This window comes from Mytilus californianus, unplaced genomic scaffold (assembly GCF_021869535.1).
Source record: "Mytilus californianus isolate M0D057914Y unplaced genomic scaffold, xbMytCali1.0.p SCAF_8, whole genome shotgun sequence".
NCBI lineage: Eukaryota > Metazoa > Mollusca > Bivalvia > Mytilida > Mytilidae > Mytilus > Mytilus californianus.
Genome location: NW_026262734.1, coordinates 85468335 through 85484667, shown reverse-complemented (window position 1 = coordinate 85484667; position 16333 = coordinate 85468335). Strand labels below are relative to the sequence as shown.

Below are 16333 nucleotides of genomic sequence, written 5' to 3'. Positions count from 1 at the left end.
AAGATGTAAGTGACAACTTTTTATTCGGGAAATGTCCCGAAATCATTTTCAACATTATTATTTATAACATATATGTTGGCAAAGCATTTTGACAAATAGATCTGAAACACATTTCGAGAAAAATCCTGACAAAAATAAACTAAGTGCAAAATGTTTAACACAGATGTCTTCAAATATTTCGGGATTTATCCCGAAAACCTAAAGTATATGCTAGAACTCATGACTAATAATTTCTTTTCACATTTCAGGAAAAATCCCGAAAATATAAATATATTATCAAGCACACACTTGTTGCATATATTTTTTTACCCCTTTCGGGGAAAAATCCCGAAATGAAATCTACAAGCAAAAATTATGCTACAGATTTCTTATACATATTGGGAAAAATCCCGAAAAACAAAATCGATAAGATTTTACAACACAGAATTTTGATACATTTAGAAAGTTTTTATGTTAATTTGTTTCAAACATTTGTTGAAATATTATGATTCATAAAAATATGTGTTTAACTGAAAAAAATAGGAATTTTGTTTATAAGCATACTTTTCATGACAGTTCCGAAAAAAGTATTTTCTAAGAAATATAAAGGTTGCTCTCTACTGCATCTCTTTTGTAATGCTTCAGTGATTCCCTATATATAATCAATCAAATTTGTCCCACAAAAGAAGGGGGGCCCAGGCCCCCTCTAAATCCGCCTCTGATAAGTGGTCGATTTTAAACTGGCCTAAGCATAAACTTTAACATGTAAACTTTGCAAAAGATTCTAAGTTATTAGACCATGATTGAGGGTTCAAGGTAAAAAAATCCCCAAGCACATGCGTTGTCCAAAAGCTTATTCAACTGCAAATAAAATATCCCTAACATACTATTAATGGTTCTCCTTAAACTGAACTTATCACAAACCTTACAGTGTAAACTAAGGAAATTTTCAAAGTCAATATACTATTAGGTTACTGAGAGGCCGGTGAGGAGGGCGGTGCTCTATGGGATTGAGTTGTGTGTCCATAACACATTATACCCTGCTCCCACAAACACATTTCCATGTTCAGTAACTTATTTGTAATTATTTTTAAAAAATGACTTCATAATGAACACTTGTAAGTACAAAGTTTCAAGTTTATTTGACCTCAACATCATAGTAAACTAATGTACAACAAAGACATAACCTACTGTACTGTTTGTACATCTTGAAAACAAAATGATTGATAAAAACTAGTTTCAACTCATTACTTCAAATGTCAATGAAATTTTAAAATAGAATGTAAAAAAAAACTAAAACTCAAAAAAATTTAAGAATAGCCTCATTTCATTTTCCTAATTTGCACAATTTTATTTTGTCACAGAAAAAATGGAAGAAACTATCTTTAATTATATTTTTCTAAATTTCTTTTATGTTCTCCACAGGAAAAAAAAAAGACTGTTCTAAAAAAAAATACATGTACTATATAATATTACAAATACATAACTACAAATCAGAGTAGACATGTGAACAAATCTTCATAACATGTGCAATGTTTGTTATATTCAGATGGAATTATTACATGTTATATAAATTGATCTGTTTCTTTACTGATGACTAGTTCTTTCTTCCTTTTAATCCTGCCTATAAGAGCAAATTAAAATAACATTTAATAAAAGAAACAAAAACATTCTATTCCACTGTACATGCTAAATGTAAATATTAATAGTGAGGTCAACAATTTTGATCATGTTGATAGGTTGAAACTATCACACTTGACATTTATAACAAAACTTCATTTCCCCCTCTGAACATTTTGATTGCCTTGTGTGACATTTCACACAATCAACATGATCATAAGGTACATAACTTTTCCAACATTTTTTACAATAAAGATAGTATAGCCATTAATAGTTTTCAAAATTATTTCAGTGTAGAGTTGAGTAATCTTTTCCCTTTCTCCAACTGAATGTTACTGGCAACCTGCATTCTTCTATGTAACTTTTTTTCATTTTACAAATACTGATCAAGATTTAAAAGGGGAGCAATATTGAGTTTTCAGAAACTACTGCAAGTCCATGTGCCTATCCAAAGTCAAGACTTTTCCTGTCACCTAAAGTTGTATCTTAAAGCTTATGTCTTTAGGGAATTTGATGTTGATAGTAGATGTTTGTTTGTTTTTGGCTTTTCAGTTGACAATTGAGATGTTTATTAAATTCTACAATCACTTGTTAATCATTTCAAGACAGTTGACCTATAAAAATATGATGAAACCTTTTCAACTGATCTTTATAGTTTGTTCTTAAGTTATGCTGTAACACCACTGTCCCAGGTTAGGGTAGGATTGAGACTCAAAAACTTGTTTAACCTGCCACATTCTTTATGTGCCTGTCCCATGTCAGGAGCCAATACTTCCATGGAAGTCATTGGTTTTATATGTATGTTATATATTTGATTTTCGTTACTTGTTTTGTTAATCAGGCCGTTAGATTTCTCGGGGCCTTTTATAGCCGACTATACAGTATGGGTTTTTCTCATTGTAGAAGGCTGTACAGTTACCTATAACTGCTTAAATCCACTTTATTCAAACTTTGGTGGATAGTTGTCTCATTTGCAATCATGCACCATCTTCTTATTTTTATACAAGTATTGGTCAAAACTGCATCTATGCTGTTTATTTATTTTTTCTGTTGTTGAGTTGCATTTCATCTGTACTAAACACGTATAAATTCTTGTAACAATATGTTTTATCTATGTGAAAATCATGTATTATTGATTCCTTTCAAAATTCTGTAAATAAATGAATAGGGAATGTGTCCATGTGACACAGATGATGCCCCCGCTTGCATATAACATTTTAAAGGGTCATAAATCAAGAATGATAAAAGTGACACACAGTACCCAAATGAGTACTTGATCTGAGTTTTGTGGTTATATGCATCGTGTATAAGTTTTTGAACATTTGATTAAGCAAACTTAAGTTTATAGTGAACTAAAATGAATAAACAGCTGCACCATGAGTGCATGATATATGCCCATCACTTTTTCAAAGAATAAAGCTCAATAACTTCTTAATGTCATATCAGAAATTCATGAAAAACTAAAGGGAGGTTATCTTAATAGATACAACCAGTAACCAAAGTTTCATGATAACTGCTCAAGGCATTGTCCGAAAACAGGAAAATCCCCCCTTTTTATGAATAAAATCACATAACTCCAAAACTTTAAACCTAAAATTGATAAAAATCAAAAGGGAGCTTAAGTCAATAGATATAAACAATTCACTAAAGTTTCATGAAAACTGCAGAAAGCATTTAGAGTCATTGTCCGAAAACTGGAAATTCACCCTTTTTTAATGAATAAAACTCCATAATTCGGAAAGGTCAAATCTTGAATTTATAAAAACCGAAAGGGAGATCATGTCAATAGATATAAACAAATCACCAAAGTTTCTTGCAAATTGGTGAATTTTTTTTGAGTTATTGTCCGAAAACTGAAAATTCCCCCCTTTTTAATGAAAAAAAACCCAAAACCTGGAAACTTAAAATCTAAAATTTATAAAAAACGAAAGGGAGCGCACGTCAATAGATATAACTAATTCACCAAAGTTTCATGTAAATTGGTTCAAACGTTTTTGATTGTCAGACATGTTCACGACAGACGGATGGTCGGACAACGGTATACCATATTAGTCCCGTAAACTGGCGTATTGGCAATTTTTCTATTTGTAAAGGAGCATAACTCTAGACCAGTAAAAGTGAGGCCACCAACATTCAAACTTGATCTTTGTTTGGTGGTAATAAGCATTGTGTATAAGTTTCATAATATTTCCTTCAGGCAAACTTAAGTTAGAGAACGGACACAAAAAAAATCAGCAATTTTTCCATTTGTAAAGAGGCATAACTCTAGATCTAGAATGGTAAAAGTGACGCTAACAAAATTCAAACTTGATTTGTGGTTTGTGGTAATAAGCAATGTATAAGTTTCATAACATTCTTTCATAGATACACAGATTTGATTAGTAAATTTGGCTGTACCAAAACTTATAAAAAACGGTATTTCACATCCTAAATTTTACAGTAATATTGTACTAAAAGCACGGAAATCACTGTGTGATCCATGTAAACTCATCGAACCTTTAAACAAACTTATTAGTAAAGGTTATCTTACAAATGTTGTAATTAGAGCTTTGAATATAGTTTACATTAGCACAAATAACGATTTTGTCATCAGCAAATTAAAACATAACTAAATTTGTATTTTTTTTAAGTGGGATGTATAAATACACATCCACGTTATTTTTTTCTATATAGAGGTTAATATAACTATCCTACAACCTGTTGATACTTTATTTTTGGCATTGCACAAGTCATGTCTTCTTTGACTGTCCATGATATTAAATACTAAATCCCTGGGATGTGTTTAAGTTGATTTTAGTCTCTGATGCATGATTTTTTTATTATTAATTGATTAATTTTGGCTTTTAACTAGCTTTCAGTATACGTAACTGCGAGTACTCTCAAATCGTACTTTCATGTTGACCTGTTGATACAATCGTAATGTTTTTTGTTATTCAATGTTTCTCTATTTTTGATATATACCAGCTGCTTTGATAAGTGTTTAGTATGACTTTAAATTTTTTACTTCTGTTTCTCGTACTATGAACAACAAAATTATTTATTTTGTAAAAAATATTTCTGTTTTCCATTTATACTGTGTCTTTCTATGTTGTGATGTTTCACTATTGTTTCGGGTAAGGGTGAAGGTTGGTACCTATTAAAACGTTTAAACCCGCTGCATTTGTTTGCACCTGTCCTAAGTCAGGAACCTGATGATCAGTAGTTGTGGTTTGTTGATGTGGTTCATAAGTGTTTCTCGTTTCTCATTTTTTATATAGATTAGACCGTTGGTTTTCCCGTTTGAATGGTTTTACACTAGTCATTTTTGGGGCCTTTTATAGCTAACTGTTCGGTGTGAGCCAAGGCTCCGTGTTGAAGACCGTACTTTGACCTATGATGGTTTTTCTTTTACAAATTGTGATGGAGAGTTGTCTCATTGGCACTCATACCACATCTTCTTATATCAAATTACGTACAGACGTACAAGGGTAAAACTTAATGCCCCCTCCGCTACGACGGGGCATAAAAAAATGCATATATATATATAAAGCAGCAGGACTCTTATTAAGACTGAATATGACAGTACCTTATTCTGCATTCTTTCATCTTTAACCATTTATACTAGTTCTTCTGGTATCTCCTGATTGTTGTCATGAATTTAGGTTCTTCATTTCTTTTACGTCCAGGCAATTTTGGTAAGAAAGCACCATATTTCAAGCTAAGTGTATCCATGGTTTGTCCTGGGTGTATTTTGATAAAAATGATAAATGTTGACTGCATCTTTTGGTGTCTCTCTTGTAAAAAAATAATGCAAAGTCTCTGTGTGTTGTTTAAAATTACTAATCATAGGAATTAGCCAGTAACATATATTGTATTATAATTTCACTTTTGAAACATCTGGAATAATCCTGAACAGTGACTGCACAGTTTCAGCATCCTTTGTTCTTAATTTTTCTGATATTAGCCGAAAGCAGGATCAATATCTTCATGTGTGTGGCCAACAAGTACGAACGACCAGTGAACCTGAAAAAAAAAATATCTGTTGAGTTCTTGACTAGTATCATTTATTTATCCATTAAAGAGGTAGAGCTTTGTTAGAATTTTGAAAGGTGGAAGCAGTATAATTACTTTTAATACACTAAAATATGTAATAAATAAAACAAAAATGTGTCAATGAAACACAGATGTTCCTGCTTGTAAATATATCTCAAATTTATCAATTTTTTTTTATTAATAAAGTAACATAATATGAGAATGGTGAAAGAGACGACACCCAAACTTGATCAGTGTTTGGTGTTAATAAGCATTGTGTATAAGTTTCATAACACTTGGTTGAGGCAAAATAAAGTTAGAGTGCAGTTTGGGTTTTGAACTAGTACCATCAGATTAGTATGTACTGTACTGCAATAAAAAAAAAACATGAATCAATATCAGGGAACTTGAAGTAATTGACACCAAACCTACAGACTAATGACAGCCAGAGACAACTATCCGTCAGAGTTAAAATGAAGTGGATGTAGGCAATTATAGGCAATCGAACATTTCTTCAGAACCCTAAGTTTGTACATGTCTGGCCCTTTTATAGCCAACTATATATATACGGTATTTGTTTTCAATTACTTCAAGTTCCCTGATATTGATTCATGTTTTTTTTTTACTTGCAGTACAGTACATACTAATCTGATGGTGTATGAGAGCACAATTAATACAAAGACAACAACATGTTTATCAAAATATCATTTTCATTTTGTTACTTAATATGCTAAAACCACAGAAGAAAAATAAATTTCCATATATATCTTGCCCTGTTAATGAGTTTTGATGAAAATTAATTTTAAAATTATTCATCAAATACACAGGATAAGAACCTATGGGTAGTGCTCTGTGGTTAAATAATTGACTCATTTTCATAGGTTAATGACCACTGACCAGCTATAATAATGATGGCTATAGAAAAAGAGGTGTATAACAAGTGTTTAGAAATGAAGAAGATAATGAAATTCAAAGAAAAATACATTTTTATATTAGAGCTGCCATGAGAAAAAGCATATAATAAATTTTATAGCAATAAGGAAATTAAAATATTTATGTAAAAGCATAAATCAAATATAGTTAAGTACAACATTTAATATTGTTGATGTTAATAACATTTCTATAATATAACAGTTTTTCTTGAGAATTTCTAAAATATATGAATTTATGAGGACTAGGATTCCGCTAACATGTTTAACCCTGCCACATTCTGTATGTATGTGCCTGTCCAAAGTCAGGAACCAGTAATTCAGTGGTTGTCGTTTGTTGTTCGTTCATTTTTTTGTACATTAATTAGGCCTTTGTTTTCTCGTTTGAATTGATTTACATTTGTGATTTCGGGGCCTTTTATATCTGACTATGCAGTATGGGCTTTGCTCATTGTTGAAGGCTGTTCTGTGACCTATAGCTGTTAATTTCTGTGTCATTTGGTCTGTTGTGAAGAGTTGATTCATTGGCAATCATACCACATCCGTTTTTTTATATGTACACCTTACAATCATTTTATACATCAAATATAGTTGACCTACTGCTTTAAGTATTTAAAAAAATAGACCAAAACACAAAAACTGAACAATTGACCAATTAACCATGAAGGAGAGGTCAAAGTCAGATGATACCTACCAGACAGACATGTAAGCCTTACAACCATTCCATACACCAAATATAGTTAAGGTACTGCTTATAGTATTTGAAAAACTGACAAAGACACAAAACCTTAACATTGAATACTGAACCACGAAAAAGAGGTCAAGGATGAAACCTGCCAACTGACATGCACCCCTTACAATCATTTCATACACCACTTATAATATCTGAAAAAGAGTGCACACGCTGAAATGTCTTGCCTTCTGTATTAACCATTGATTTTATGTTGATAGTCCTAAACATAAGGCTTTACTACAAGTTTCATATGAACTAAACATGATCCAAGAAAATGAGGTCAAGATCAGATTAACCAATAATAAGAAATACATGTACACCTTACAATCATTTAATTCACCAAATATAGTTGATCTTTTGCTATAGTTTCTAAGAAACAGACTTAACCAAGAAAACTAAGCATTGACCAATGAACCATGAAAATGAGGCCTAGGTCACATGCAAGACAGGTACAATCCTTCCGTACAACAAATATAGTTGACCTACTAAGTATTTCTTAGTTTAAGAAAAACAGACCAAAACACAAAAACATAACACTGAGCAATGAACTGTGAAAATGAGGTCAAAGTCATATAAAACCTGCGAGACTTACATGTAGATCATAAAAAATGTCCATACATCAAATATAGTTGACCTATTGCATATAGTATTAGAAAAAAAGAACAAAACTCAAAATCTTAACTTTGACCACTGAACCATGAAAATGAGGTCAAGGTCAAATGACACCTGCCAGCAAGACATGTACACCTTACAATCATTCAATACACCAAATATAGTAGACCTATTGCATACAGTATACGAAAAACAGACCAAAACACAAAAAAATAACTATAACCACTGAACCATGAAAATGAGGTCAAGGCCAGATGACACCTGCCAGTTGGACATGTACAACTTACAGTCCTTCCATACACCGAATATACTTGACCTATTGCTTATAGTATCTGAGATATGGACTTAACCACCAAAACTTAACCTTGTCCATGAAATGAGGTCGAGGTCAAGTGAAAACTGTCTAATGGCCATGAGGACCGTGCAAGGTACGCACATACTACATATAGTTATCCTACTACTTATAATAAGAGAGAATTTAACATTACAAAAAACTATTTTTTCAAGTAGTCACTGAACCATGAAAATGAGGTCAAGGACATTGGACATGTGACTGACGGAAACTTCGTAACATGAGGCATCCATATACAAAGTATGAAGCATCCAGGTCTTCCACCTTCTAAAATATAAAGCTTTTAAGAAGTTAGCTTATGCCGCCGCCGCCGTAGCCGCCGCCGCCGCCGGATCACTATCCCTATGTCGAGCTTTCTGCGACAAAAGTCGCAGGTTCGACAACAACTTAACACTGAGCAATGAACTGTGAAAATGAAGTCAAGGTCAATAAAACGGCTGTTAGGGCTGATAGATTTCACCTATTGAACATTTTTACCCCATGTCAGATTCGCTCTAAATGCTTTAGTTTTTGAGATATAAGCCAAAAACTGCATTTGACCCCTATGTTCTATTTTTAGCCATGGCAGCCATGTTTGTTGATGGATCAAAACTTCGGATACAATTTATAAACTAGATACCTTAAGTAACATTCACGTAAAGTTTATAAGTATTCGGCCCAGTTGTTTCAAAGCAGAAGATTTTTAAATGTAAGCAAACATGAAGAACAAATTGTGTAAAATTGTCTTTAAAGGAGACATGACACGATTTGTTTTTTTTTTTTTTATTATTAAATTGATAAATATTAGTCTTAAAACATGTTTTGTACAATTTTGCTGGTCAAAACCTGATAAATCGGCATTGTTCTGATCAAAGAATCCAGCGCTTGTCATTAAGAATGATTTTTAATTAGATAACGATCACGTGATCGTGCTTACGTCAGTGGTTACAAGCTGGGAAATTGTCTCTAACTGGACGATGTCGATACACTATGGACGGTATTGACAGCACTTTTGCCGATTACTGACAAACTATAAAGACATTGTGTGTGAAAAATAACCAAGAAAAGGATATTAATTCTTCATGCGAAGAGTCCAAAAACGACGATTTTTCAGACAATACCGATCGTATTGTTACCATACATATTTGGTTTGTCTGATGAATAAATTAATAGACCGCTTTCTGCATTTTTTTTGTTCATTTAAATAAAACTAACAATACTTTATAATCATGATTGAAAATATAAATTTCTAAATATTGATGATCAAATTGTTCTTTTTTCTCTCTGTTACGGTAATGTTATAATTATGTGTGCGCCAGAAGCAGAAAAATAAGATAGTAAAAGTCAAATTAGGCGTTCAAAAAGTGTCTGTTTTTTTATCATTATTAAATAGAGACTTTTAATAGGTATAAATTATCACCAAAAGTTATGTTTATAATTTTTTTTGGTTGGAAACCACACATCTCACAAAGGATTTGTATAGTGTAATGTCTGCATTAGAATATTCAATTAACAATTTTATTACTTTCCCTCTTTTATGTTAACAATTCAATTCAATATTTTACTTACGTCTCACCTTATGTATAAGATTACACAATACAAAACATTTATTGGAGGCTGTTGTTTTAGTGATTAAATGTTGACACCTATAGCATACTTGACCAGGTGAAAGGTAAGAAGGCAACTGTAGTCTGATTTAGTCACGTGTTGTGTTATTTGCCTTTTAAAATCATTCATTTCAAAGAAAAACTATCTTATGTTGAAATAATTAATATAGTTATAGTACTACACTTCTAAAGTATGCTATTCCATTCAGACCCTTGTAAATCTAACTTCAAATTTAAGGAATTACACATAGTAAATTCAAATTAACTTATTTCTACCCCTCTCTTCCAAATATCATTTAGCAATCAATTTGTTTATTGCTAGCAGCAAAACGCTCGAGTCCAGGAAAATATTCGCAACACATAATGTTCTTTTTCAAAATATTTCTTCTAAAATGGGTCATTTGAATAAATGTTAGATTTTCAATCGGACTGAGCAGGAAAATGTTTACATGTACATTTAACTTCAGTCTTCGAGAACATGAGTTGTGTATTAGCTGTACTTGGCTTTGATCTAGCTAACAGTATTTGTGCGTTGTCTCTATTGTTTTAACATGAGTGGTTTCTCTACTTCGTACCGATCTTTTGCGTTAGACTGGTTTTTATAGTTCTTATGTACTGATGTAAGACCACTGTCACACGTTGGGAGGGGGAGGGTGTAGGCGCTCACAAACACATATACTACCGACACATTTTGAATGTGCCTGTCTAAAATCAGGAGCATATAGATCAGTGCACGTGGTTGCCGTTGATTCATGCATGTCTGTCAATTTTTTTCTGCGGAATTATTTTGTTATAAATAAGTTAGTTTTCTTGTTAAAATTGTTTCACATTTTCACGTTGAGAACTTTTATAGCCGAATTTACGGTATGGGATTTTCTCATTATTGGAGACCGTACGGTAAACCTGAATCTTTACCACCTAAATAGTTGTCAATAATTATATTCGATGTTCAATATAATAAAATTGAGAATGGAAATAGGGAATGTGTCAGAAAAAGAATGTAAAAGACTTATGATTCACATTCTCGTATCATTTCCTTGTTTGCTTTTTATGCTTTTTGTCTAACAATTTCTTATGAAGTTATAGACTTGCAAGCATACAAGAATATTACTTTCCATCTCAAGAAGTCAATTAAAAATGCATCTGTTATAAATCTTTTTATATCTGCATATTCTTAAAAGCAATAAAAATGAGAACTATATACAGGTTGTCTATCAGTTATCAACACCGGATAGGGTATTTAATTGGTGGTGCATAGGGTATTGTATTGTTGTACTACAGGTATTCATTAAACATATGATCAGGTAGTTGTACCTGTATAATGTATTACTGTAACAATAATATATTCCAATCTCACCTGTGCCCTCGGCAAAATCAACATCCAGGATGTACACAAAGAACTTAAGAAGTAATATTGCGTAATAACTATATGTCTTATCAATCCCCCGTGTGGAGTGACACCTGAAGTTTGCAACTTCAAACGGGACCTGAAATTGCAAAACTCAATCATCTGTACCGTACACCTGTGACCTATGATGAACTCATGGCATGGCACCTGAGACCCCAACTCTTGATTCCTTATGAAAGTGGGCGGAAAGAAGTGTAGTTTGGGCTTGTTAAAAAGTCCCATCTTTACACCTTCTAAGTCTGCGTGTCTTTCGAAAAGCATAAAATATCATGTCAATATTCTTTTTAATTATATTGTTGAATCCATCGGCATCACACATAATCATTGTTTATCACTGTCATGCGTTTTGTTGGATAATAATCGAAACTAAATGTGTGCTGTACCCATATGTCAATATGAATGAATGTAACCACTGACGTAGTAGCCTCGTTCTGAGTGACTTTCGGGATGGAAATATGCATATTTGACAGGTCGATAAATCGTTGCATTCAAATCTCATTAAAAAACATATTTTACCAAAAAGTTGACACTTATATTGCTATCGATGTATTTTTGGGGAAAGTTAAGTATAAATAAACATTTGAAACACAAATTGAAAATCGTGTCATGTCTCCTTTAAAGGGCAATAATTCCTATATGATTTGCATATCTATAAATACTTGAAATGGATTGGTGAATTAGATTTTTTTCCTTGGTTTACACTTGATTAACCATGTTTCCGAAACTACTTTAAATTTGTAACCGTCACTGTGATCTATTCATGCGCGATACACATGCATGCAGGGATCACGGGATTTTCAGCAAATTGAGATTGAAAAACAAATACATAAAATTTGTTTCTATTCAATGCATATTTAACAAAAAAGAAATTATCCATTAAAAAGCTTCTAAAATGTATAAAATTAAGATTTAAATAAAATTCCGTGAAATTTAATGAATGATTTAGCGATTTTACATCATGGCAAAACACGACGTCATACAAATGAAAACTTAAAAGGGAAAGATTATTTCACTACTTGTATGCTTCAAATTTGAATTATTTCTCATTAAAATGAAGTTTTTGAGGTAGGTGCCATTTCATTTCAAACTGTAGGAGGAGTGATCCTGAAAAGCTATGCACCTCTTATGCAAGTAAATACTCCAAAAATGACAAAGTTCAACTATCTCGCAAAAGAGCAAATATCAATAAAAATCAAAACCCTGACCACATGCACATCTTCAATATATGTACAAACCGCCAGCAAAGTGAAAACTTCCTAGCATTCAAACTGTAGGAGAAGTTATCTGGAATAATTATATACCCATAATGGAACAGACGAACGGACGAACAGGGGTAAAATAATATGCCCCCCATCTTTTAATTGCGGGGGGCATATAGTGTTATACACTTAAAGTTTAAAATACTATTGAAAGATCATAATTTAAATTATTCATGTTTACATAGAAGTCTTTTGTTTATATTTGTGTTGTGTTGTTTTGTTTCTGTATCATATATATACAAATGTACTTACCATCCATTTCTTTCATTTTTTTTTATATCTATTTTACCAAATTTCCATATATATATATAGATCAAAACCATAAAAGATATTTCTTGTGATTGAGAAATCAAATTGTATATGCTGGTATATATATTTATCTTATCTCCTATACATTTCTAGGAATATGATTGGTTAAAAGCAACCGCGTGGAGACCATGTATATTCCATATTCGTTTAGTAAGCGAGGCTTATTTCAATACACGGTTAGTAGTGGTGTTACAACCCTTTAAAAAAACAAAACGGTACTGAGAAAATTTTTTAAAGGTTTCAACAGACGAACAAATTGATGATGAAAGATTGAAATAAATTTATAAAACACATTTAAAGCTAACAAGTTGTTATTGTTGGCATTTTTATTTTTTGTATGACCAATGGAAGTAGTTTCTTAATGCTAACGGTATTGAAGACTTGCTCACTTTGATAGGTCACTAGTCTAAATACCACATGTTAAGATAGTCGGTAAGATAAATTCGTTACATAGTGTGCTAGTGACGTAATACGGTATATATGGGGTCAGTAAATACCATATGGGGATTCGAGTTTCGCTCTCACCCCATATGGAATTTACTGACCCCATATATACCGTATTAGGTCACTAGCACACTATGTAACTAATAGTATTATCAGAGAACAATTTAGAATATGAACAACATAAAACTTTTTTTTTATCTTTTCATTGGAATGAATAGTGGAATATATATATCATAATGGAGAGAGTGAATGGGGTTCTACAGAATAGAGAATACTTGACAAAAAAGTGCAGAATAAAGGGCAAACAAATAAAGAATAGAGAAACAATTGCAAAAATAATACAGAATATTGAATAATTGGGCACACAAATATAGTGAATAGAGATAATATAATTAATGGGCAAAATAAATATTGAATAGAGAGGAAAATGGTATAATATTTAAAGAATAAAGACATAAAGGACCACCTCAGTCATCCAAACCCTCATTTAGCAGAACAGTAAAAAAGATAAGAATCTACTTTCAAGGAGTGTATTATATGTGGACTTTTTCAAACAGTTTCATACATTCCTCATATCTTTAACTATTATTATATTACCAAATACTTACATCTGTCCATTATTATGTTGTCTTTTAGGTGACATTGAATTTCAAGCTGCAATGTTCAATACTTGCACAGTTGTACACCTAGAAAAAAAAATTTCTGCAAAAATAAGATAAAACAGTCTTGTGAAACTTAGGCAAACTGTCATACTAGTATAGATACAGAATCGTGTGACTTTCTAACAGAAAATTTACATCACATCAATGAGAAATTGCAAAAAGGAAATAAAATTATTCATTTGTCACTATCTTTGTTGATGATACATGAGGGCATTAGCCGCCTTATTTTTACATGTTTACAAATCAGTATCCAGGAGAGCAGTAAATATAGAGGCTCTGCACCCTCCCCCTGAAATTTTGCACCCTGGTGCTCTTTAGGGAACCAGGTGCTTTTTTCAAGTAAGGAAAGAGTTTAAATATTATCTATCATGATGCCTTGATCATCAACCATTCATCAGATGTCCTCACATCTAAGGGAGCTACTATTTGAAATTTAAGGGGGGGAGGGGGGGCTAGAATGAAATTAAAAAAAAAAAGGCAGGACAGGAGTTTTGGGTAAAATAAAAAGTTAGGATGAGCAACTTGGCAAAAAAAAAGGCAGTAAGACAACTTATGTAAAAAAAAGTCAGGATAAATTAATGAAAATAAAAAGGCTGGACAGAGATTACAACTAAAAAGAATGCAGGACAAAATTGTTCATCCTAGCTCACCCATAAAAATCAAATGGTTAGCTCCCTAATACAAGATGATTTAATTGATCATTGAAATGTGTATCAGAATGAGAACTTCTCAATGTTCATTTCTTTAGGAATATTTAGTACCCTAAATTAATGTTTTTATTGTCTTTAAGTGACTGACACAGTACTGAGGATAAAATTTTCATATCTCTTCATTTATATCTACAAATGCTTATGATGTTTCACATCCTGGGGGATTAAATCCCATGAAATTTAAAATTTTCACACATAATTGACTAATAGTAGTAATTGGGAATGTAATCATGTAATAATGTTTTTCCCAGTAGGCAGTTTAACCAAACTTAAGATAGACAAGACATAATAAATCTATTATACTATAACAGATGTGTGATCCTACCATAATGATGAACTGAGTATATACTGTCGGGGGACTCCCTTTAACAAACAATGCGAAGTTAAAATTATGTTATTTAGATTCTGTGAATTTTTAAAATTTTAAACATTCTTAGTTTGTTGGAAATAAATATAAGTTATAAAATTATACTTAATCATCTGCAGAATTTTTTTATTAATGAAAAAAAAAAAGAATTAGCATAAATGATTAATCTATAAACATGATAAAGATTATAGTCGATCCGGGTAATTTCGTACAGGCAGGTCAATACAATAAATATTACATTTCGCTTGTTTATCAAATAGGGAACCAAATGACTTTCATTTAGGTCCAAAAGTGTACGGAATTACCCCAACCGACTCTAATATAAGATCAACCTCCTTGGTAAGATATGTACATGCATTCATACACTGGGGCTCCAGTAGGAGGTTCACCCTAAGGTCACAAGGCTTTTGACCTTAAATAAATGGTGTCTAGAAATTTCTCCAGGTTTATTTTAAGCAAATAGAACAGTTTTGAACATTTAAAAGGTCCCAAGTACACGTAAATATTAATAAGACATAAGATGGCTCGCCAACAATGTATTAAATACATTTCAAAGAACAGATATATACATACAGAATAAAAGTGACAAGCCATTTTTACATTTTCACTTGGGGTTTGTGTTGATAGTAAAAAAAGGTATTGTAATCGACTAATAATGGATTGTTGAGACTTGTTATCAGGTTATATGCCTATACATTGTAGAAAATTGTAAATATGGAAAAAAAAAAGATTTTGTTTTACAGTGGGGCCCAATAAGGAGGGTCCATGCCTTAAATACCTGTGATGTAGATGAATAGAAAATAGGGATTTTGTGCAAGTAAAGCCTAGATTTTTGTAAAAAGAACACAGACTTTTAATTAGTTTTATCTATTACAGATTTTCATTATAAAATTTAACTTACTTACAAGTATTATGTCCATGCCAGCATTTATCGTTTACAAAAAGTCCTACACAACATTTAAAAATACAATCCAGTCAAGCACACCCTAAAAGGTGTTCTTGAATAGGTCCATATTTAGTAGTCTTGATTCAATGAATTATCTTTATTTCTGAATTTTAAATTTGTTTTATTAAACTGTATAAGGGAAATTATTGCTCTATCTATTAAGCATTGACTTTATTGTGGTCAAGCAGATGACAAAAAAATATTCTAAATCCAGATTTCCCCATACCTTTACTTTAGGATTTCCCAATTGAAGTGGTTCATCTGGAAAAGGTGGAATTTACAGAATAGGTAACAGGTAACTGGTCTGTGGAATCGGAACAAACATTCTGACCTTCAATCTGTTAAAGTTCGATCTACAAGAGTCAAGAAAAAGTGGCAGTGTCGATAGAAAAAGCGTATGTTATCC

The 16333-nt window shown here is 31.9% G+C and overlaps 1 long non-coding RNA gene across 1 annotated transcript; it reads right to left on the bottom strand.

Annotated features, from left to right (window-relative positions):
* Window positions 1–1440: 1440 nt before the first annotated feature.
* Window positions 1441–16322, bottom strand: LOC127710990 (uncharacterized). The gene is made up of 4 exons (XR_007986439.1): window positions 16160–16322; window positions 13851–13928; window positions 5165–5601; window positions 1441–1603 (listed from the first exon to the last, which is right to left on the bottom strand). It is a non-coding gene; the product is annotated as an uncharacterized LOC127710990 (long non-coding RNA).
* Window positions 16323–16333: the final 11 nt, after the last annotated feature.